The sequence below is a fragment of the Delphinapterus leucas genome, chromosome 20 (genome assembly GCF_059928025.1).
Source record: "Delphinapterus leucas isolate spDelLeu-1000000601 "Yukka" chromosome 20, BTC_Dleu_Yukka2, whole genome shotgun sequence".
Classification (NCBI taxonomy): domain Eukaryota; kingdom Metazoa; phylum Chordata; class Mammalia; order Artiodactyla; family Monodontidae; genus Delphinapterus; species Delphinapterus leucas.
In genome coordinates, this window is record NC_143148.1 from 50,775,584 (window position 1) to 50,801,163 (window position 25,580).

General features: G+C 42.5%; 1 long non-coding RNA gene across 1 annotated transcript in view; it reads right to left on the bottom strand.

Moving 5' to 3' along the window:
* Positions 1 to 591: 591 nt before the first annotated feature.
* Positions 592 to 25,580, bottom strand: part of LOC111179484 (uncharacterized) — a 68,686-nt gene continuing 43,697 nt past the window's right edge. The window contains exons 2-3 of the long non-coding RNA XR_016391031.1: positions 4,401 to 4,700; positions 592 to 1,994 (exon numbers count right to left, since the gene is read on the bottom strand). This is a non-coding gene — a long non-coding RNA (uncharacterized LOC111179484). The remainder of the gene's footprint in view (positions 1,995 to 4,400; positions 4,701 to 25,580) is intronic.

Here is a 25,580-nt window from a genome sequence, read left to right on the forward strand (position 1 = left end):
GGTAATGAATGAAGACATATGTCACCTGTAAAAAGAACTTGCAATGAAAGATACCTTGAAGATCTCAGCAATTCTAGATCATACATGAACAAAGGAAAATAAAGAAGAATTCGATATGAACATTGCCCTTTCCCCCCCGGTGGCTGGTATTTTATCGGATTGATACTAGACTGAATACCCCTTTGGGGGTCCAATGATCTCTACAGGCAAAAATGTGCTTTTGTTTTCTACAATAAGAAAACTGAAGGGTGCTAAGATGTTTTGATCGTGGGGATGAAAAGCTCAGCCCAGTTCCAAGCCCCTTGGATCAACCTTGGCACACACTTCCACCACGAGGAAAAGGCATCCGACAACAAAACCGACAAGGCCACATCCCAGGAAAGATGACAGAAGTGGCATAGACGGATAAACCTTCAAATCCACTTCAGCCTGGTGCCCCGGGAGGGGCCACGGTATTTCTGAAGGGTCCCCAGAGAGTGATCTCAGTCTACCCTTCTGCCTCCTTCCTTCCCTTTTTCCTCCCCTTTTCTCACTAAACTGCACAGGACAAATTCACTGTGAAATGATTTTTTTTTTAATCATTAGGGCAAAATGAGCGAGGCTGGAGCGCTAAGATTCCTGAATTAATAATATTGCTGCCATCCGTGATTTGGGCTTTCTCTTTTCTGTTGGCAGAAGCCAACACATGAGGAGATATTTTCCAGCATCACAGTCAAACTGTGCATTTTTAGACTTGTGGGCAGGCTGAGTGATCTCCAGCCAGAGTCTCAGCCCTCAGTCCTACATTCCAGTGTCATTCTCTGACCACAGCATCATTTCTGGTCTCCCCCAAGTCATTGCTTCGGAGAAAATGAAGCGTGTTTTCAGAATTTAATTTAAGAATAACCCAGGCAACCTAAGGCCAACTGACAAGGTAGTGGGTCCAGTCAACAGCAGGAAGGGCAGACATTGAAGACAGACGTGGTCAGCACCTCCCACCAATGAGACCTTTTATGCCTGCATTGAGAATTTCATCAAAAGTTGGGGTGTATAGGTCCAAGCAGCTTCAAGTGCCCACATCTTTTGCTTTTTATTCCAATCACAAGAAAACAGAGCATGTGAGTTAAAACATGTATTCCAGGTATCATTACCATTCAGGTATCAACTGGAATTGCATTTCTCACGGAAGCCTAGCCAAAGCCTTGTTCAAGCTAACATCCTTCCTTCAGAGATTTTACCGCAATTGTCATTTGCTAATAGTTACTTGGGCAATCCAGGAGGGCAAGGATTGAAGTTGTCTTGTTCGTGGCATCGGTGGTACCTGGGAAATACTTGGTATAGTTAACACATGCTAGTTGGCTACACAGACTACTAGGACACAGCAATCAGCAACACCCCCCCCCCCCACCATGGTTGGAAAGCAGGGAAGCAAGAGAAGTGTTTTTCATGCTCGTGGTGAATCCATGATCAAATTTTCCTTCCTTTTTCTTTCTCCCAGACTTCAGGGCCCCAAAGTGTCTCCTGTCCCTAATTTATGGCACCACCATCCTCCAAGTTAATCGGTTTCAAAACCTAAGAAGCATCATTGGTTCCGTCTTCCTTGTCAGTCTGCCTACTTCCGACTCATTGATGCTACCTCTAAAAGCTTTCTTCCAGCCGCCTGCCCCTCTCCTCCAACTCGTATCACTCCTACCCAGGGTCTTGTTCCCACTCTCCTGGACATCGAACTGGCCTCTGACCGTCACTCTTGCTTTTAACCAAATCTCTTCATTTCTAGCTAGCAGATCATTCTTGGTACTTTCAGATCACCCCCTCCTAGAAAAAACACTCGTGAATTCCTCACACTCAGGAATAAAATGTATGAATTTTATGAATTACATGAATAAAAGGTAAATGCCATACTTTGGAATACTCCTCGGTCCCCAAGCTGTCTCCAACTTCCCTCCAGATGATCTTTCTATGTCTAGTTGAAATGCCATTTTCATGCAGGAAGTCTTTCCTAAATCCATCTCCACCTGAAAATGCAACCAAATGCTGTCACCACATTTTTGGGAATTTTGTAAATGTTTAATGTTATAAATTCTAAAGTACCTCCTAAATCGTTCCCATTAGTCTGGAAAGATCTTCCAGCCACAATCTAGACCATCCTGGTCTTTGTTTACTCCCAAATGCCTAACACTATGCCTGGCGCAGAGTAGCTTTTCAAAAACTACTTCTGGAGCTTAATTAAATTCATTCCTTCATTCATTCTTTCAAACGTGCAGTCTCTGTTTACCCCAGGGATAAGAGGTAGAATAATTATGTGACCTCAGACACATAACTTCCATCCTTCTATAGTTTCTTCATCTGCAAAACGAGCTCTGCTGTGGACCAAATAAAATAATGCGCGTGAAGCACTTAGTGTCTGACGCATAGTATATGCTCAATAAATGTTAACCTCTTATTATTATTATTTCACAAGGCAGTCTGTCCACTGTGGGGCAGCTATGGTTACTAAAACATTTTTTTCCCCAATTCTGAGCTAAAACAGACCTCCTTATAACTCCTCTCCACCGACCAGAGCTTCTTTGCCTGTGGGCAACAAGCAGGCTCAGCTACACTTTTAAAAACCTAATTCGCAGCCCCAGGCCTGGAATGAAGGGAAGAAAACTGGGGTCAGCTGGGGAGAGAAGCTGGAATTCATTAAATCCATGGGTTTCTGAAAAGGGCTAAGGTTCTGTAAGTTGGTGTTCATTTTCTACCTTAGGACTTTTGCTCTGGGAGTCCAATATACTGCTTAAATTTCTCTTATTTCCTTCAGCTGTAGGATTTGGGTAAGCAAGGAAAATTCTGCAAAATGACTTCACCATTGGCAGTCATTTGCCCTTGGCCAAATTGGCTTGCAGTTACTCTAAGAATGTCAGGAGTTTGCAAATTAGCTTAGGCCGCCTGATGCTAAGTAGTCCCCTTGGGGTGGGTCGTGTCCATGACTTGAGTCTCGCACAAGATGGATCCAGCTGCCCTGAAGAAGCGTGTGCCCTGCTGTCCTCACTTCCCCCCCAGCACCTGGTTCAGCTCCTGCTGGGAACCATGACACCTCAGGACTTGTTTTCATTTCTCCAGTTTCCCACCCCCTCTTCCACTGGTCTTTGTACCCCTTTGTACCTCTGGGTTAATTATTTTTTTAATAAATGGCCTTCAACTGACAGAAGGCTCCTCTCTTTAAGGCACCAGGCTTCTCCCTTTCGTCCGTGTGCTCTGTTCGGCAGTGCTGTAAGTTTGCACAAACCAAGCTGTGCAGAAGCTGCCACACCCACCCACAGGCATAAGAGCTGATGACATCACAAGCTAATCCTGAAGTTCAAGAAGAGTCTGTAACTCTCCAGGGGTAGCAATGGCTTCTTTTCAGCTAGCTTCAGAGTAATCCATCGTTTTCTTCAACTCAAGCACGTTAGGAGAATGAACTATGTAGTATTTCTACACAATTCACTGAGGATCTACTCTAACTCACAGCCTGACAGCATAGCCTCCTAACCCACTTCCGCCTCTACTTTTGTCCTCTATAATCTATTCTCTACCAGACCCCAGAGTGATTTTTTTTTTTTTTTGCGGTACGCGGGCCTCTCACTGTTGTGGCCTCTCCCGTTGCGGACGCGCAGGCTCAGCGGCCATGGCTCACGGGCCCAGCCGCTCCGCGGCACGTGGGATCTTCCCGGACCGGGGCGCGAACCCGCGTCCCCCGCATCGGCAGGCGGACTCTCAACCACTGCGCCACCAGGGAAGCCCCAGAGTGAATTTTTAAAAGATATAAGTCATAATATCTTACAGTCTTGTTTAGAAATGTTCCACAGCTTCAACTATATTCCAAATGAAACCACGGCTGTCCAAGCTTTATATACCTTGGTTCCTGAAGTTTCTCTGCTCCCTCACAGCCCGCTGCCCTTTGCCTACTACACGCAAATGCCTCCCAGTTCCTCAAATGTATCAACTCCGTTTTGGCTACGGGCCCATAGTTTTTGTACTTCCTCTTCCTCCACCTGGATTCTTCTTCCCCAAGTTGTAAATATACGTCTCAGGCGCATATTTTTGCTCCCACCTTACATTTAGCTTTCTCTGAGAACTGTAAGCTGCGAAGGTGCTCTTTAAATAATTCAGCTTATTTTCCTTACATCAGACTTCTTGGGATCGCCATGATTTATGTGGTCAATGGCCCCAATTCTCTATACATAAATAAGAAGTCTAATGAGAGTCAACAAATATAACTGGCTTCATTGCCCAGTGTGGGGAAAATATATCAATCCTACAGTCATTAAACGAATGTGAATCATATATAAAAGTTACCGACATAACAGTCACAGAGCGCCAGGGAAAAGGATTCAGAAGAGAAGACACTCCCTTCCCTTTAGCAGGGTGTTGCTCACTTTGTAAGAAGGAAACCTTACCCACGATGGAGCTTCTCACTGCCACTGGAAGAGGCAAGTTTGATGGGATTGCAACAATAAGCTGTTTCTTTAATATTCCAATTTCCTTCTAGGATTGAATTACCAGCCTACTTCATACTCCTCAGATGTCACAGGGGCAATAAAACTAATCAGAAGAGGAATTTCTCCTTGACCACTGTCCACAGTCCGTTCCCTCAAAGGCAGGCTCTTGATACAGAAACTTCTCTCAGTGCTGAACAAATAAGCCTGTGGCTTGTCAAGTTAGCAACAGGCGTGTCCAAGATTCACAATGCCTAGAAGCTGAAAACACAAAAATAAAAGTCAAAAATAAAATAGTAAAAATAGTAGCAATATGAGTAAATCCTAGCATATAGTAAGTGTTTATTCTGTGCCAGAAGTGATTCTAAGCCTTTCTTATATGTTATTTCATTTCAATCCCATATCCATTGCTTGAAGATGCCAATATTACCTCTCCATTTTACAGATGAGAAAACGGAGGCACAAAGAGATGAAATAAACTAGCCCAGGGTCATTCAGGCAATGAAGTGGAGTGTCAGAATTTGAACCCAAGACATCTGACTTCAACACCTTCATCTTAACAATTTACTGCTCCTCCGTGTGCCAGAGAGGCTTGGAGGTCAGCACATCACCAACACTGCTGACAACACCCACGTACTCTGAGTCCCAGAGGGACAGGGTTTGCGGAAGTGGCCATGCAAGGCCTCTGCCAACTTGATGAAATCGTGAGTGACTGAGAAGTGTGATGGGTCCACTCCACCCCGTGCGATACAATCGCCCAAAACGTTCCAGGAATTCTTGCAACATCTCCCCTCTCTTCCACTGGGCAGGTCTTTTGTACCTAACCCTTGTCTGTGCCGTTTCAGGAGACACTCCACCATCAATTTCTTCTGTTTCATCGTGTAGCCAACGATTGTTCTCAGTCTTATTTCTAATCACGTTGGCCCCATTACCCATTACCTACTGAACCACCTGGGTTTGATTCCCAGTGTTGCCACTTACAGTTTGGGGAAACGAACATGTCACTTACCCTCATCTAAGGTTAGGGGTCTTCATCTTACATCGGACTAAAATAAGTTTCTTACAATGTTCTTTTGAGGATCTAGTTCATAGTGACTGCTCAAGAAAAAAAAATGGTAGCTATGTGGCAAAATAAAGCACTTAGCATTTAAGACCTTCTGTGTGCATGGCTCCTACCAACCTTCCCAAGTTTATCCTACATGAATGCCCTTCAACAAATACTGCTACCTCTGGGGTTCACCGGCTCTCCTCTAGACCAGCATTCCTCCAGGGGTGGTCCTTGGATCCTCTGCATCAGATTCACATGACATGTCCTTAAAATTCACATCCTTAAGCCCCACCCTGGCCTTGTTAATCAGAATTTCTCAGGATGGTTCCTGACTACCTTCATTTTTAACAGGCTCTCCAGGCAATACTTACGAAGCCCTACGATGTAGTCCCACTTGCCTTGTCTACGACAAGATTCTCTGTGCCTGAGACTCCTTCCCGCTCTCATATCCATCACCCAAATCCCACCGATAATTCAAATCCTGACTTATATTTCTCCTCCTTCATACAACCATTCGAGATTCCTCCCTCCAGAAAAAATGTGTCCCTGCTCTGGGTTATCGTGGCCCTTATTCATGGACATGGCGACTGTCCCCAACGTTTTCAAGCTCCTAGAGGCGACAGTCAGTATGTAAATCGCGCTAGCATCTCCAAAGTTATCTCTCACAGGACTTCTCACAGAGTAGGTGCTCCGTGAAAATAACTGAATGGGCAGGATAAAGCCCAATCCCAATATTTTTAGATCTTCTTGATAAATTAAGTAATAACCGACTCACTTGAAGAAGAGAAGGGAAGCTGACGGAGCAGACTTTATTTGTTTAAATAAATTTATTTATTTATTTATTTCTGGCTGCGTTGGGTCTTCGTTGCTGTGCATGGGCTTTTCTCTAGTCGCGGCGAGCAGGGGCTACTCTTCTTTGCAGTGTGTGGGCTTCTCATTGCAGTGGCTTCTCCTGTTGCGGAGCACGGACTCTAGGCGCACGGGCTTCAGTAGTTGCGGCATGGGAGTTTCAGTAGTTGTGGCTCACGGGCTCTAGAGCGCAGGCTCAGTAGTTGTGGCGCACGGGCTTAGTTGCTCCGTGGCATGTGGGATCTTCCCGGCCCAGGGATCGAACCCGTGTCCCGTGCATTGGCAGGCGGATTCTCAACCACTGCACCATCAGGGAAGTCCTGAGCAGACTTTATTATCTTTCTCTCCTCCCCTTCTTCTCCCTGATTCCTGCTGCCCCTTTATTCCTTAGCCCAAGTCTTAGAGTGGCACACTTGAGGCTGGCTGCCAAAGTTAGGTCATTTCTCTTTCTATTTAAGAGTAGGAAAAATAGGAAATCAATATAACAATAATAAACCGTGTAATGTCGTCAGATTTCCCTGGTATAGGCTCCTGTTTAGCTCAAAGGGCTGGAGACATTTCCCCAGCCTCTTGGTTAGATTCTGACTTTGTGAACGCTGCAGGTTGGTTGCTGTTCTCAGTACAGCTAAGCAGAAACACTCACTCACTCAATTTGCTCCCTTGTTAAAGCACCGCAGTACTTTCCACTCCTGCATCTTAGGCAGCTCAGGCTGCTAGAGCAGAACACCACAGGCTGGATGGTTTAAACAATAGACAATTATTTCCCACAGTTCTGAAGGCTGGAAGTCTGAGATCAGGGTGCCAGCATGGTCGGGAGCTTGGTAAGTATCCTCTTCCTAGTTTATAGACCACCCAGCATCTCACTGTATCTTCACGTGAGAGAGAGAGAGAGAGAGAGGGAGGGAGGGAAAGAAACAGCATGTCTCTCCTGTTGCTTCTTTTAAGAGCATTAATCCCATTCATGGGGGCTCCACTCTCATGACCTAATTACCTTCCAAAGGTCCCGCCTCCAAATACCATCACGTTGCAGATTTGGGCTTCAATATATGACTATGGCGGGGGGGGGGCGGTGCGGAGGGACACAAACATTTAGTTCATAACACCCCAAGCGCCATGATCTCAGTACAGCTCATCCTGAGTTTTGCTGGAAAGGGCACACCTTACCCCCAGGCAGTGGCAAGCAAAATGGCAGTGACTATGCCACTGTAAGTTCAGACCCAACAGTGCAATCACATTTCAATAAGGCGAGAGCAGGGATAATCACTTTCCCTCCACACTCATCTCACTCACTGTGCTCCAGCCACTTCGCTCACCCTGCAGTTCTTCAAACACACCAAGCTCCAAGCTCTTTCCCATCTCAAGCCCTTGCCAATTCCCTCTGCCTGTGATGCCCTTCCGCTATTCCTATAAATATACAAACCTTTCCTTTAAATCATCTTTCCTTTGAGCATCAGCTTAAATATACAGTCTGCAGAGGGAGCTTCTATGGTTGTATTTTTTTTTATTATTAAAGTAACCTCCTTTCCCAGTTCATTCCTATTTCACCCCCTTTTTATTTCCTTCTTGACATGTACCACAATCTCCAATTCTTGTATTCATTTTTTAAATTTGCTGGCTCCTTGTCGGTCTTTCCAGAAAGGATAAAAATGGAACAAGGCCAAGAACTGTGTCCATCTTGTTCACCATTCCTGACACATAGTAGCAGCTCAATGAATATTTGTTGAATGATTGAATAAAATAATTACACAGTATATAATCATAAGGAAAGGGGAGTCACACAACAAAAACATCAAATCTTTTATTCATATATAATGTTATAACCAGGAGATAATCATCTTATTTAATTTTATAACAATATCAGATTTCAACATGAACTCCCTGATTTAAGTTATTTTGTTGCTAAAAGGAACAGGTCCTCCTCTTTATCCTGGACTGTGATTTGCCATGATACTTATTCTATAGACTCTGAATAATAAATCTCATTTCTCCCAATGGAATTCAACTCCTAGAGATTAAAAGTTGACATCCTTACGAGACATCAACCAAGAAAAGACAACTTGAAGAAGCAAGTGTGGCTATTTTAGAAGAAAAAAACGTCTACATTCTGTTTTGACTTTGCAAGTCTCAAAGAATACTTTCATGACAATGCATGGAGAACTACGTGAAATTAAATAGCCACAGTGGAATGTGGATTTAATTGCTTGAATTGCTGCATTAGCTAAAATAAAACAGCTGTGATCACACTCTGGGGTAAAAACCATTGTTCAACAAAGACTTCTATTAAAGATCACCCCAGTGATGAGTCTGGCTTTCTAAAATCAGGCATACCCCTTCCTGGACCACACGTTGTCCTTAGGGTAACAGTGATTTCAATTTGGGGGGCATGTGGGTTGGAGAAACGTTGTCTGTGCCATAGGGCAGGGCACAGGACTGCTTGATAGATTTTTCTCTTTTCCCCCAAATACACAGCTCAAGTTACTCAAAATTACTCAGCAAAGCAAATTCCTTTCATATTTCCATAATCCCAAGACACAGGAAAGGTGTTGGGCTGGCTGCTGGGGCTTTTAGAGTTCCAATGCACTAAAAGATGAAACTAGAAGCAAACTGTGTCCAAGTTCTTCCCAAAGAATCTGTGTGAATAGACCCTGGTCCCTGAAAAAAACGAGTCTCTGAGGTGGTGGTTTTTGATATTTCTCGGGATCAGAAACCACCTTGACATAATAAGAAAGCCATAGAGACTTCCACAGAACATTCTTGAATGTACTAATACAAAGTTTGAAGCCTAGTCTCCAGAAACTCTGTGAACACCCTAAAATTATCCATGGGCCACAGACTCAGAACTCTTGTCCTAAAATGCAGAAGCAGGGCTTGAGACGGGGAAAGCCAAGAATTCAAATGTTTTTTTCACCAACCACCATCGTGTACCTACTCTAAATAACTCTGCCACACACCACCTCTAACCCATCTGCAGACCTTGAAACGTGTGATCAATATCATGGCAAGTAAATAAGTAGAAGGGAAAGTTTGAGGGAAAGCACAGAAGGGCAATTAAGCAGAAAGCCAAATTTTTAAACTCTTAATATTCTGTCCAGTCCTCCATTCCTAAGATTCTGTTCCATTGACCTCACAAGTCAGTCACTGTCAAAGTCAAGTGTGCCTCAAAGTCAACCTGAGAAGGTTACCTTAAAATGCAGATTTCTAAGCTCACCTGGTTTCTGATTCAAAGGGATTCTGTAGTTTTTATTAAACACCCAGATGCTTCTGAAGCTGGCGGCCGCTTAAACCACAGTTTCAATTACTTCCAATCCTGTTTCTCAGCGTCTAAGAAATCCCAATATTTCAGGATCCAAAATACATACCCCTTCCTCTTATATCCAGAAGTGACACAAACACCCTTTGTCTAAACCTGAGTACCAGAGATGCCACTCTTTCCTTCTCTTCTACACCCCTTTTAAGGGGGAACTTTCAGGGGAGAGATGGAGTGAGCTGTTTCTAGATGACCCGGTGCCTGAGGATTGCCCAACCTCTGATTATCAATTGACTGCTAGCCTTATTTCATCTGCAAAGTCCCTCTTGTCATGTACTGAAACATATTCATAGGTGTGACACCAGGGGAGGTCGGGGGGCCCATATCTTTCCTAAGGCAATTGCCTACCTTTTCTGCCCATCCTTCAAGACCCTTCTTCTCCAGAATGTCTCAATAATGATTTTACCCCTAATTCCCACAGATGATCCCTCCCCTTTTTGAGTTCCCATTTCACCTGGTTTAACTGCTTATTGTGAACTATAAAATAGAGATAATGCCCCTTTTTGTTCTCTTATTGTTTCTTATCTGCCACCTGAGTTCTAGTTCTTTGACAACATGACAATGCTTTAAATGCCTCTTCATCCCACACAATATACAACGAGTCATAAGCACGGAGGAGGTGTGGCAGCACCTGTTGCTTTGGCCTGCCCAGTATCTATTCCCCGCTTTCCCCCATTCTTTCCTGGTAACCATATCTCAATTTCCGTTCAGAAAACTACCCTCCTCCAGCCTAAATTCATTTGTTTCAGAGAGCCTAACTCCACTCCCTGATTCCAGATACGGGCACATGATCTAGGTTGGGCCAATCAGCATAAACCATTCCCCTGGCACAAATGATTGGTTCACAATTGTCACATGATCCAAGCTAGGCCAATGAGATTCAGTGCCGAAAACTTGGCAAGTATAACCCAGGAAGTGAGTAGTCTCTTTCTGTGCAGGTTCCTGGGGCCAGTAAGCTTCACCAGGCATCTTGTCATCACTAGAGGAGGAGCTGCTCAAGAAGGAGCAACACAGATACAAGCAGGGCTGAGAGATACAGAGCCAGTGACCGAGTCCTAGGGACCTGGTTCCTGGATTCAGCCAGGCCAGAAGCTAGCCCTACCTCCCAAACGGTTCAATTATACACGGTGTACAACTAATAAATATCACCTAGTATTTGAACCAATGTGAGTGTGTTTCTATCGCTTCAACAAAAAGAGTACAGGTTTATTTAATAAATACTGACTGGTTGAATTAATAGCCATTTTCGTCTTGGGAAATGTTGGATGTATTTGGGTTCTTAAAGCCTACAAAGTACTTCTTTGCAGAAGAAGGTTCAGTTGCCTAACTTACGTCTTTGGCAATGAACACTGATATGGTCATAAACTTATGGCCTTTGGAACTGGACGAATGAACTTGGATCCCAGCTCTGCCACCTAACAAATTGTGTAGCCTTGGGCATTTTACTTAGAAATCTTTAAGCAGAGGAAGATCACAGCAAAAACTGTGCACTGTTATTGGAGGATCATTTTTATGTAGATGATGGAATGAAGGATGGAGAGACAGACGCAGGAAACTGTTACCAAGTTGAGGCGATAGCAGATGAGACTTTAGACTAAGGCAGCATCACTTGAGACACAGACCAGAGAACAGATTGCAAAACCTACAACACAGTAGCAAACTGAATGCGGGATGTGGGAAAAACAAAGGAGTCAAAGTTCCTGCAAACGAGTTCAATTATTTTTAGTATGAGACATTAAAATAAAGGAAGAAATGCAGCCTGCTAGCCAGGTGGTGGGGATGCTCTTCAATTCTAGTCAATCTGTTGAGTTATCTTTAATAACACAGACAGCTTTGGAGGTAGATCTGTAGCTTCCTTCTTCTTGAAGAAATTGAGCGGCTTCTCACTTCTAGGCAACAGAGGGAGATCTTTCTAGCAGGTGATGCTTTCATGGCTTTGATTTAAAGTTGTGTTTTCCAAGGGGCTTCCCTGGTGGTGCAGTGGTTAAGAATCCGCCTGCCAATGCAGGGGACACGGGTTCGAGACCTGGTCTGGGAAGATCCCACATGCTGCGGAGCAACTAAGCCCGTGTGCCACGTCTACTGAGCCTGTGCTCTAGAGCCCGTGTGCCCCAACTACTGAAGCCCACGCACCTAGAGCCCATGCTCCGCAACAAGAGAAGCCACCGCAATGAGAAGCCCGCACACTGCAACAAAGAGCAGCCCCCGCTCATCGCAACTAAAGAAAGACCACAGGCAGCAATGAGGACCCAACACAGCCAAAAATAAATAAATAAAATTAAAAAAAAAAAAAAAAAGAATAAAGTTGTGTTTTCCAAAGTATTAGAGGGGTCTGCTGGTGGTAGAGTACGTGGTTTTAGGCGGATTACAGGATGACTAGCTGCACACAGACAAGACATGAAATAACTCTGAATCACATCGGGGAAAAGCTGTTCCCTTTCAGGCCTTTTGATTATTTTGTCAAAGAAAAGAAAAACCTCATATGGGGCCTAAACCATCTTTAACACGTCTTTCTATCACTTGCTAATCTTCTTGCTTAATAGGCAGTAGGTCTCAGGCTTAAAATCTTGAGGAGGCCACAGTATCCATCTAAGTAATATCATTGTGTCTTTGCTGAAGTTATCTTTACACGTGCTTTCTATCAATGGGAAGTGGAACTTATTTTCCACTTATAATAGCTATTCGTCTTTTTTTTTAAGATAAATTTATTTCATTAAAAAAGATGACTCCATTCAAAGGCAACTAAAGAAATGCAGCACACAGCCATGGCAGGAATTGGGGAAAGGATCCTCCTGGGCCAGGGGTTCTAAAACATCTTTCATCAGTGGTGGAACTTCTGGCGCTCTGACAAATGTCTTCTTAGGAGGTATATGCTTGGAGCACCACTGAAAGTACACCTTGCAGCTAAAAGCCTACAGTGACTAAATAAAGGTGCCTACTTTTTGGACAGGTACCAGTGCTGAGAATAGCCCCGCTCTGTGCGCAGCATCCCTGCAAGCCCTTGGGAGCCCAGCACGATCTCCTGAACAACTCTTGATTCTAAACAATGCAGGAGTTTGGTTCACTCGTCATGAATAAACACCCTCAGACCCGATGTTTGGAAACACTAGGGCTTCTCCTCCCAGACGCCGCTCTCCTCGGGTGCGCGTCCGATGGATACATCAGCCCTTCCCGGAAGCGCCGCCACGCTTCTGTAAAGGTGCCGCCGGAAAACTCAGGACAAGCACACCAAACAGTCTGGCGTAGGGGTGTGTGATTTCGCGAGCGATCTTTTGTTTATTGAAGAGTCGACTTTTCAAGGGGGAAAAAAAACACTTCTGGCTGAGCGGCGGAGTTCCAACGCTACTAAACTTCTCCCCCTAGTGGACCTTTCATTAAGACGTAAATCATTCAGAGCTGGAAGCACAAGGACCATGGAGCTGGTAGCTTTTAAATTTCACAGTCAAAAACGGCATTAATTGTTGCTAGATTTTTTGATGATGGTCATTCTGACTGGTGTGAGATGATATCTCATTGTAGTTTTGATTTGCATTTCTCTAATGATTAATGATGTTGAGCATTCTTTCATGTGTTTGTTGGCAGTTCTGTATATCTTCTTTGGAGAAATGTCTATTTAGGTCTTCTGCCCATTTTTGGATTGGGTTGTTTTTTTTTTGTTATTGAGCTGCATGAGCTGCTTATAAATTTTGGAGATTAATCCTTTGTCAGTTGCTTCATTTGCAAATATTTTCTCCCATTCTGTGGGTTGTCTTTTGGTCTTGTTTATGGTTTCCTTTGCTGTGTGAAAGCTTTGAAGTTTCATTAGGTCCCATTTGTTTACTTTTGTTTTTATTTCCATTTCCCTAGGAGGTGGGTCAAAAAGGATCTTGCTGTGATTTATGTCATAGAGTGTTCTGCCTATGTTTTCCTCTAAGAGTTTTATAGTTTCTGGCCTTACATTTAGGTCTTTAATCCATTTTGAGCTTATTTTTGTGTATGGTGTTAGGGAGTGATCTAATCTCATACTTTTACGTGTACCTGTCCAGTTTTCCCAGCACCACTTATTGAAGAGGCTGGAGAGGGTGTGGAGAAAAGGGACACTCTTGCACTGCTGGTGGGAATGTGAATTGGTACAGCCACTATGGAGAACAGTATGGAGGTTCCTTAAAAAACTACAAATAGAACTACCATATGACCCAGCAATCCCACTACTGGGCATATACCCTGAGAAAGCCATAATTCAAAAAGAGTCATGTACCCAAATGTTCATTGCAGCTCTATTTACAATAGCCCGGAGATGGAAACAACCTAAGTGTCCATCATCGGATGAATGGATAAAGAAGATGTGGCACATATATACAATGGAATATTACTCAGCCATAAAAAGAAACGAAATTGAGCTATTTGTAATGAGGTGGATAGACCTAGAGTCTATCATACAGAGTGAAGTAAGTCAGAAAGAGAAAGACAAATCCCATATGCTAACACATATATATGGAATTTAAGAAAAAAAAATGTCATGAAGAACCCAGGGGTAAGACAGGAATAAAGACACAGACCTACTAGAGAATGGACTTGAGGATATGGGGAGGGGGAAGGGTAAGCTGTGACAAAGCGAGAGAGAGGCATGGACATATATACACTACCAAACGTAAGGTAGATGGCTAGTGGGAAGCAGCCGCATAGCACAGGGAGATGAGCTCGGTGTTTTGTGACCGCCTGGAGGGGTGGGATAAGGAGGGTGGGAGGGAGATGCAAGAGGGAGGGGATATGGGGATATATGTATAGCTGCCTCACTTTGTTATACAACAGAAACTAACACACCATTGTAAAGCAATTATACTCCAAAAAAGATGCTAAAAAAAAATTTTAAACAAGGATATACCACAACACATCTATTAGAATGTCAAAATGCAGAACACTGACAGCACCACACATTGGCGAGGACGTGGAGCAACAGGAATGCTCATGCACCGCGGGTGGGAATGCAAAATAGTACAGCTACTTTGGAAGACAGTTTGGTAGTTTCTTATAAAACTAAACATACTCTTACCATGTGGTACAGCAGTGATGCTCCTAGGTATTTACCCTAAAGAGTTGAAAACTTATATCCACATGAAAACCTGCACACTGACGTTTATTGCAGATTTATTCATAGCTGCCAAAACTTGGAAGCAACCAAGATGTCCTTCGGCGCGTGAATGGATAAATAAACTGTAGTACATCCAGACAATGGAATATTATTCAGTGCTACAAAGAAATGTGCTATCAAGCCAGGAAAAGACACAGAGGACACGTCGATGCACATTACTAAGTGAAAGGAGTCAGTCAGGAAAGGTTACACACTGTGTGATTCCAACTATATGACATTATGGAAAAGGCAAAACTATGGAGATGGTACAAGGTTAGTGGTTGCCAGGGGTTGCGGGAAGGGAGGAATGAATAGGCAGAGCATAGAAGATCTTTATTGCTGTGAAACTCTTCTGTGTGATACTATAATGATGGATACGTGTCATTATAGATTTATCCAAACCCAAAGAATATACAACACCAAGAAGGAACCCTGAGGTAAACTATGGACTTTGGCTGACAATGATGCGTCAGTGTAGGTTCGTTGATTGTAACATAGGTATCACTCCACTGGGGGACGTTGATACGGAGAGACTGCAAGGGGTCGGGGCAGGGGGTATTCAAGGATTCTCTGTACTTTCTGGTCAACTCTGCTGTGAACCTAATACTGCTCTAAAAAATAAAGTCTCTTTCTAAAAATAAGAAATGCATACATCCATAGTTAAATAAATAAATATTAAATACTGGGGGATCTTGCTTTGGACACACTGATTACTTATTGGAAAGATGTAGATCCTTCCTACTCCAAGTGTGGTCTGGGACCACCAGCATCAGCAGTACCTGGGAGCTTCTAGAAATTCAGAGTCTCAGGCCCCACGGCGGACTCACTCACTGAGAATCTGCATTCTAACAAGACCCTTGAGTGATTTATAGTAAAGTGTAAGATGTAGAATGTCTGGTCCCTGCCTTCGAGGTGCTTTCAGCCTATTAAAACATTTGGGGAAAAAAACCTGTCTTTGGTGGAGTTCGAGGTGCAAAGAAAAGCAGCAATGTGGTCCGCAGTAAGGAACTTCACGCTTTTGATTTCATTTCTCAGTTCCTCCACCCACAAGTTTTTCCCACCTGTCATTCCCTCTTCTCCATGGGTATAGCTCTTGCTAAACACTCTTCAGTAAGTATCACGGGCAACGTGCCATGTGCCAGGCACAGTGATAGACACAAGGCATGGACCCTTTTCTGAAGAAGCAAACGGAAAAGTTAATAGGAAATTAAGGTTTTGACTACCTCCCCTATTAGATTAAACACAATAATGGGAGCATGCACAGGGACTCTTGAAGGGGACTATGAGAAGGTCATGAACTACCTTCCAGCATCTACTAGGTGCCAGGCGCTATTTATGTCATTTACTTCTCACAGCAATTTCACAAGATGAGAATTATTTTCCTCATTTACCTGATAAACTGAGTCACTTAACAATTGGCCTAAGATCTCACAGCTGAAAGCAGCCAATTACCACTGGCTTGTTGGGCCACACACCGGTCACCTCCTGGCTGCTGCATTTCTATTATATAATGCTGTGTCTTACAGCTGTGATGGCCCTTTAGGCCATACGCCCCCAGGAATTTGAAGAATTATTGAAGAGGGAATCTCATTTTCTGTGAGATGGGAAGGGAACGGATTGGACTGATCACATTTAGTTCCTAAGGAGCAGGGAAGCACCAGTTTACAGCTGGGTTCTATTGTAAATGAAATCTGCTTTCTTCTGGTGGCTCTTAATTCCACGATCCCTCCTGCCACAGGGCCTTTGCACAGATCTTTCTTCCTAACCTCCTTCCTCTGTAAAACTCCTGTTTATCCTCCAGACCTCAGCTGAAATATTTCCTACTCAAGGAAAGTGTCCTGACCTCCCAGGGCAGGTGTTAATCCCTCTGTTATTCATTCTCATTGCACTACCTACTACTCTTTTGAAATACCGTATTTGCAACTGAACTATGATTTCTATGATTATTTAATGGCCACTGCCCTCCCTAGACCTACATTGTCCAGAACAGCAGCCTCTGGTCACATGTGGCTATTGAGCACTTGAAATGTGGCTGGTGTGACTGAGGAACTGGATTTTAAATTTTACTTAATTTTAATAAATTCACATTTAAAAGCTGATTTATTTAATAGAAATTTTGAAAGTGTGGAACAACTTGAGTATGTGAACTACTTTTTAAGTTAAAAATTTTATGAACTCTTGGGCTTCCCTGGTGGCGCAGTGGTTGAGAGTCCGCCTGCCGATGAAGGGGACGCGGGTTCGTGCCCCGGTCCGGGAGGATCCCACGTGCTGCGTGAGCGGCTGGGCCCGTGAGCCATGGCTGCTGAGCCTCCATGTCCGGAGCCTGTGCTCTGCAACGGGAGAGGCCACAGCAGTGAGAGGCCCGCGTACCCCAAAAAAAAAAAAATTTTATGAACTCTAAATACAGATCAAGGATTTCCAGAAATTTAGCATCTGATTTGAGATGTACTATATATGTAAAATATACACTAGATTTGGAAGACTCACAATACAACATCTTACGAATCATTTTATAGTGAGTATATGTTGAAATGATGATAGTTCCGAGATAATGGAACAAATATACATTAACAACAGGTTTCTAAAATTAATTAGTTTATGAAATTAACAGGTTAATTGCACGTTTCTTTTTACTTTCTAGTGTGATTCCTAGAAAAGCAAAATTATATATATGACATACATGATATATCTATTGGTATGTACTGCTCTAGACTGTAAGGAAAGTCCTTGAAACTGGAACCAAGTATTTATTTAACTTTTTTATGTTCACTTCCCAACATAGTATATGGTAAACAATAGGTGTTGAAGAAATATTTGTTTGACATTTGAATAAATGAATGATTATCCATGTCTGTCAAGGCTGAGAGACAAGATGGCATATTTGTCCTATATTTTCTAACTGTTGCTAATTTTTTCCTTTGACTAGCACAGGGCTTTGAAAATAATGATAATAATAACTGCAACTATCATTTCCATTCACCTACTATGTACACTTTTAATCTATTGGAAATTTGTTATAAAAATTAGAGAGAATGTATGGGAAGTAACTTGTTCAAAGTCACATTATTAATGGTCAGAATTTAGCCAATGCTTTCTTATGAATAATTGAATGAATGAGAAAACAAACTTATGAAGCCCAAGAAGAGGGAAGGTAAAATTTTTCCAGGCCTCTGTTGCCTTGAATGTGAATATGAATCCTTTCAGTTTTATCTGATTCAAGATTTCTTCCCCAGCTTAGAAAGGCTCATAAGAGATTTTCAAATATGAAATCCTGGAATAGAAACAAGAAAAATACCCTACTGGCAAGCAAGTAACTTGCTCAGGTTACAACAATAATTAGATTTGGAAACGCTGAAGACACATCTGCCTTCGGGAGCTTAAGAGAGAGAAGGTCCTGGCTGTGGTTCCCTCCTCATCTGTCATTTGGCCAAAGACCCTCCAAAAGCACCACAAAACCCAATTAATTAGAAATAGATGAACCTCCATGTTCTCGGGCCATACAGCATTTCAGGTCAATGAGCCAACCTTCCAAGCTCAAGGAAACACATTATGCATTTGACCACGTGCTCTGCTCTCAGCTTTTAAACCCGCATGTCTATTTTAACGGCAATTTAAGCCATCTATATCCGATCATTTGCCTTAGCCTCATCCGAAGCAATTTTGGAAAGAAGCTACAATCTAGTAACTCCCTCAGTGCTGTCTGCTAGACCTGAGCTCCTCTTCCACAGTCCCTCCAGCAGAGTCTGCTGGGTGGCATTTGTATTAGCTCAAGACAGCATGGAGATTAAGAACTGGGACCCTTGAAGCCAGATAGCCTAGGTTCAATTACAGAAGCCTCCCTGGGCGCCAGGCACGTTTCTAACCATTAGCTATTATTTCTATTACATTTAGGGGCAAGTGACAGAAAGCCAACATTGGAATGGCTTATACATGATAGCTAACACAGGCAGTCCAGGGCTGGAAGGATGACCCCACCTCACCAAGAACCCCACGCTTTCTATTGTGTTGTCCCAGCAACCTCAGCACACAATTCTCACCTTCTGATCCAAGATGGTAACCCCAGGTCCAGTCAATGGATCGACACCCCAGCCAGAAGGAAGGATGAAATAGGAGAAAAATCAGACACCCTTCCTTTAAGAATGGTTTAAGTTGTACACACCACTCCTGCTACATCCCATTGAATAGAACTTAGTTTCGTGGTCATGTGTCATCTTAAAGGAGACTGGGAAATGTAGCTCTTTAATCTGTTATTCTGTTATTGTTGTAGAAAACAGTGAAGGATGGATATTGGGGACAGCTAGCTGTCTCTGTAACAGAGTCAGAGTGGAAGATCAGAAACACCATCTGACATGCACCCCAATGTTCACTGCAGCATTATTTACGATAGCCAAGATATGGAAACAACCTAAATGTCCACTGACAGATGAATGGATAAAGAAGATGTGGTATATGTATAAAACAGAATATTACTCAGCCATAAAAAAAAGAATGAAATAATGCCATTCACAGCTACATGGATGGACCTAGAGATAACCATCTGAATGAAGTAACCCAGACAAATACCATATGCGATGTGAAATCTAAAATATGACACAAATGAACCTATTTACAAAACAGAAACAGATTCATACACATAGAAAACAAACTTACAGTTACCAAAGGGGAAAGAGGGTTGGGGGAGGGATAAATTAGGAGTCTGGGATCAGCAGATACAAACTGCTACATATAAAATAAACAATAAGAGGTCCTACTGTACTACACAGGGAATTATATTCAATATTCAGTAATAAACCATAATGGAAAAGAATTTGAAAAAGAATATATATATATACATATACGTGTGTGTGTGTGTATAACTGAATCATTTTGTTGTACACCAGAAACTAACACAACAACAGTGTAAATCAACTAGTCTCCAATTAAAGAAAAAACCATCTGGATCTAGAATGCGTACCAGATGGAGGAGACCTTTGGGTAATGGAATGTAGTTTGAGAAATCTGCATCCGGATCTCAGTACTCAGCCACCTCCACATTCTGTTTGCTTCTAGATCCCATAAATGAAAGCTGCATAAAACGCCAAATAAATGTGTACTCTAATCATTGTACAAAAGTGACCACAAATCTCTTCTTTCTACTCTCACCAGAATTATATCCATGGCAGGCTTCAGATGCTTGTGGATACAGAAAGAAAAGATCTGGTGACTTCTAACACTGCTTCAGCTTAAAAGGAAGGCTCCTCAAACACCCACCAGCAGTCACACTCCAAAGCCAACCTCTAGCCCTTTGCCCTCCATCAAAACTGAGAAGGTGATGACACCCCAGCAGGCTCAGGGTGCCCCTCCAGAAACTGACCGCAGATGCCCATGGTAGACAAGGCATCTTCCCATTCTGTCTGAGCCTTCACAAATAAAAGTTGTTGACAACACCTACACAGATAATAGGAAACATGTTTTTGGCTGGTGAGTTAGCTTTTAAGTCGGGCTTGGATACTGTAGCAGATACTGTGGAAACTTCCCCATTATCCCACTGCACTCTCTCCTTCTGAACAGAAATGTGTTTCCCAGCCTTGAGGTTAGGTTTGGGATTGGCTTAAACCAACCAAGTGTATGCAAGCCTGTGTCCACAATAATTATTGCAGTGTTGGGCTTGTGACTGAACGAGATGTGCAGGAAGGTGGCAGGGGCTGGGGGTGTGGCTTGGAGAAAGAAGCATCAGTTGATGTTGGCCATTGTTTTGGGTTCACAAAGAATATTCAGCCTTAGAATTAAGACATCAGATTAACAGCCTATATTCCATAGAAACTAAAATGGCAAGAGGAAAGCTGGTCTGTAATGATGTTGGTTGGGTCAGTGGCTTGAAACTTACCTAAAGCCCACCATACTAATGGACTTTGAAATTCACAAACCATTAAGTTCTCTTTATAGCTTAAGCCTCCTGAGCTGAGGTTTCTGTTAAGTAGTATTCTAATGGACGCTGAGTCATTAAACAAAAACCTGGGAATATTTAACACAAGACGAATTTATCAGGAAGCTATAACCGGACATTGCCATATCAGCCATACCAAAATCGGAATGCTGGTCTATCATTTCAGCACTTGTGTGAGCACAGGCAAGTTATTTGAAGAAAACGTGAGACTCTGTGTTTTCTGCCATGATTTTTTTTCTTTCTTTTCTTTTTTAAAAATTCTTATTGGAGTATGGTCGATTTACAAAGCTGTGTCAGTTTCAGGTGCACAGCAAAGTGAATCAGCTACACATATAAATATATCCACTCCCTTTTTTTTTAGATTCTTTTCCCATATAGGCCATCAGAGAGCACTGAGTAGAGTTCCCTGTACTATACAGCGAGGCTCCGTTTCTTAATCAGGAAATTGGGAATAACTATTAATCTCACGGATTGTTGTGTGTATAAGCCATACAACCTAAATGAAACTGCCCTGGACCAAGCCTGTTTCCTAGACAGAGAAATCAATAAAGATATAATAAAGTCACAGATAAATGGAAAACTAAGACTTTGGTTTACTGAAAAATAAACTGTGTATGAAGAGCCTCTCTAACATACACCCAAAGAGGAACATGGACAGAGCCTGGATGGACAAAGGCGGACCCCAAACTTCACAAGACATCACATGGTTGACAGAGAGCCCAGACATTTCTCAAGTAAAGTTTACATATAGTTTTAAAAAATAAAAAACTTTTATGGCACAGTTCCATCAGTTTTGACAAATGCTCGCAGTTGTGTAACCATACATCACAGTCAAGGTATGCAACCGTTCCATCATCTCCCCAAATTCCCTCATGCTCCTCTGAAATGAACTCCTTCCTGCATCCCCAGCTCCCACTCCCAAGAGATCAAAACAAACCACTGATCTGTTTTCTACTCCTACAGTTTAACCTTTTCCAGGAGGTCATATAAAAGGAATCATGCATTATGTCGTCTTGTGAGTCTGACTTCTTTCACTTAATAGGGTGCGTTGGAGATGCAACTATGTTGGGGCTTAAATTGGTCCTTTGTTTTTACTGCTATCCTGAACATGTGATTAAAGCCTATCTTTCTTCTTAACCGTATATATGCCACATGAGATGACAGACTGTGGGCACAGAGAGCTTTCTTCTTAACCGTATATGCCACATGAGATGACAGACTGTGGGCACAGAGAGCTTTCTTCTTAACCGTATATGCCACATGAGATGACAGACTGTGGGCACAGACAGCTGGCTTCCAATGATCGTTTTCATGCCCCTAATTTTTTAAACCCTTTATTTACTGAAGTATAGTTAATTTACAATGTTGTGTTAGTTTCAGGTGTACAGCAAAGTGACTTAGGTATAGCTATATCTATATCTTCTTTTTCAGATTCTTTTCCGTTATAGGTTATTACAAGGTACTGGATATAGTTCTCTGTGCCATAGAGTAGGCCCTTGTTGTTTATCTTTTTATATATAGTAGTGTGCATCTATTTATCCCAAACTCCTCATTTATCTCCACCACCGCCCCCCGCCCCACCCCACTGCTATCCCCTTTGGTAACCATGAGTTTGTTCTTTTTTTTTTTGGCCACACCGTGTGGCTTGCGGGATATTAGTTCCCTGACCAGAGATTGAACCCGCACCCTCAGCCATGAAAGCTCAGAGTCCTAACCACTGGACTCTCAGGAAATTCCCTGTAAGTTTGGTTTCTATTTCTGTGAGTCTATTTCTGTTCTGTAAATAAATTAATTTGTACATTTTTTTGGATTCCACATATAAGCAATATCATGTGATATCTGTCTGACTAACTTCACTAGTGTGATAATCTCTAGGTCCATACATGTTGCTGCAAATGGCGTTATTTCATTCTTTTTTATGGCTGAGTAATATTCCATTGTATGTCCCTAATGTTAGTATGTACTTGCAACTGTTGAAGGGAAAGAAGCATGCTAGAGTATGTCATGGACTGAATTGTGTCCTCCCCCCACCAAAATTCGTGTGTTGAAGCCCTAACTGCCAGTGTGGCTGTATTTGGAGATAGGGTCTTTAGGAGGTAAGTAAGGTTACAAGAGGCTATAAGAGTGGAGTCCTGATCTGATAGTGCCGGTGTCCTTATAAAAAGAGGAAGAGAGACCCAAGATCTCATGTGAGGACACGGTGAGAAGATGGAAACTAGAAAGAAAGTCCTCTCCAGAAACCGACCCTGCTGGACCTTGATTTGGGACTTCTAGCCTCCGTAACTGTGAGAAAACAAATTTCTGTTTACGCTACCCAGTCTGTGGTACTTAAATATGGCAGCCCCAGCAGAAGAGTGCAGAGTGACTCAGAAGAAAAACCTGGAGTTGGTAATCAGTGAGATGCATTTAGTCCTAACATCTATTTCCTTTTTGTGGGATAAACATGGAAACAACCTTCCATGATGAAGACTAAACTACAAGGGTAATATGTATAAATTGTTTAGCACAGTTCTTGGCACCTGGAAACGCTCAATATATGACACTTCCTATTGGCGAGCTTTGTGTCCATCCCTATGAACCTTACACATACAGGGATGCTCAGGAAATATTTGTAAAAAGTAACTGAAATGTAATTGGACATGCTAAGGGACCTCTCAGTATTTTAATTTTTTAATTTGCAAAACGAAGTAATTGATGCAAAAGGATGCTTCTGACATCTGACACCCATCTATTCTGCCTCCCACAATCTAAACAGGAAAGAATCTTTGAGTAGTCATTTTCAATGTAGTATAAGCAGATTTCAGTCAGCTATTATCACAATGAGATGTTTGCATGTAATTTACCAGTAATTATGAAAAGGAAATGTGTACTGCCTTGAAGCATGACGTCTCTACAATAAGTTGGAAAAGACTGGGATGGGGGGCAGACAGTGAGGTGCTTTCTTGGGCACCTGAAATCATAATTGGTAAAGAGGAATGAAAAGTGTCCTTGGACTTCACAGCTCCCTTGGGGAAGGAAGGGGGAATAGGTGGCCATGTTGTCTATGCGTTGACACCCAGTGGTGTGCTGGAGTAGGCCCCTTCCAGCTCTCAAGAGCCCATGGTAGACTTCTCTTCCTAACTTCACATTCAGTGATACCATGTTAGTAGCTTAAAATTGGTCATGGTGGGAGTGTTTCCCCACAAAAAAACTAGAAAATGCTATAAAGCAGGGCTTCCCTCACGCTCTGCAGAGCCAGTGGTTAAACATTTACCAGCACATGCTGGGTCCATGGCCCAGGCTTGCTACTGCTTCCCAGGGGTTCAGAAATCTCTAAGAATGGATAGCAGGGATCTGGGACGCATGGACCACAGGAAAGATTCAAGGAAGTTAAGGGGGCCCAGATTTTGGAGTTTGGATGCCAGACCTTGCTTTAACTTTCACCATTTTTGAGATTCAGTGGATTATTTGTGATCTGGCTCTGAGAATTAAACCATGGGTGGTACTGAGAAAATTATCCTCACAGACACTGATTGTACTTTTTTAACCTAGAATCTCCACTGCCAAAACAGTCATCCCCAATAAAAGTATTAGGAATATGCAGAAAGATTTAGTCACCAGGAGGTTCCACACAACGTTCATTATTATTCAGTATATTTTGGAATCACCTAATGTCTGGCAACAGGGAATCTGGCTTAACTTTATTAAGGTGGGTGCTATGGATACTGCGCAGTCTTTAAATATTCTTCTAAAACTTGATTTTTACTGTTATGGGAGAAGAGTGATGATAAAAAAGTGAGAAAAGTAAGTTGCAAAACAGATTTAATGATCAGAGTTTTATAAAATGCAAAAGCCTTGAAGGTTATAGAGTAGCTAACTAAGAGTGGTCCACTTTTTTTTCTGTGACGCTTTTCTGCATTTTCCAATTTTTCTGTGGTGACAATGCACTACTTTTCGAAATAAGAAAAAAAAGAAATACTATTTTCTAAAATCACTTCTCCAACTAGATAATCTGAGAAGTTAAGTCCTAAAATTTGGTTTATCTATATAAAAGTAACACTAATTTAATTAGCAAAATTTAATAACCCTTATGCCAAGTAGGCAACATAGCAAGGATTATGAAATCATAGATCGTACCTGAAACAGCTATTTCTTTCTCAGCCTCCTTCTGCCATCTTCCTCTCCTTCTCCTTTCTCTTCTTCTGATAATAATAATATTTTCTAAGCATTTTCCATGTATCAGCCATGGCACCAAGTAAATGAAATAAACTTGTTTATTCTTCAGAAAAAAACTATGAAACAGTTACTATTTATTTTTCCATTTAACAGATGGAAACACAGAAGCTCAGAGTTGTGAATAACTTGCCCACATCCTCATAGCCATTCAGTGCCAGACCCAATGTCAAACCCTAGTTAACAAAAGCACTCATTTTGTGCCGATAACAAATAATCCAGTTAAGCTTTGTGACTCATGTAGTCTCACCTTTAAGGAAATGGTAGGCTCAACACTGACAATATTAAAGTCAATTTACATTTTCAGTTCCGTGGAGTCCTTGGGCTGAGTTGACAAACATATTCTAAAAAAATTCCAAATCGATGACCCATGTTTGCAGGTACTCATTCTAAAACATAAATAAACTTTTTTTACCTGTAAACTACCAGCATGACTTAGAGGCAGTCCACAGAGTTTTGTTTTGTTTTGTTTTGTTTTGTTTTGCGGTACGCGGGCCTCGCACTGTTGCGGCCTCTCCCGTTGCGGAGCACAGGCTCCGGATGCGCAGGCTCAGTGGCCATGGCTCACGGGCCCAGCCGCTCCGCAGCACGTGGGATCTTCCCGGACCGGGGCACGAACCCGTGTCCCCTGCATCGGCAGGCGGACTCTCAACCACTGCGCCACCAGGGAAGCCCAGTCCACAGAGTTT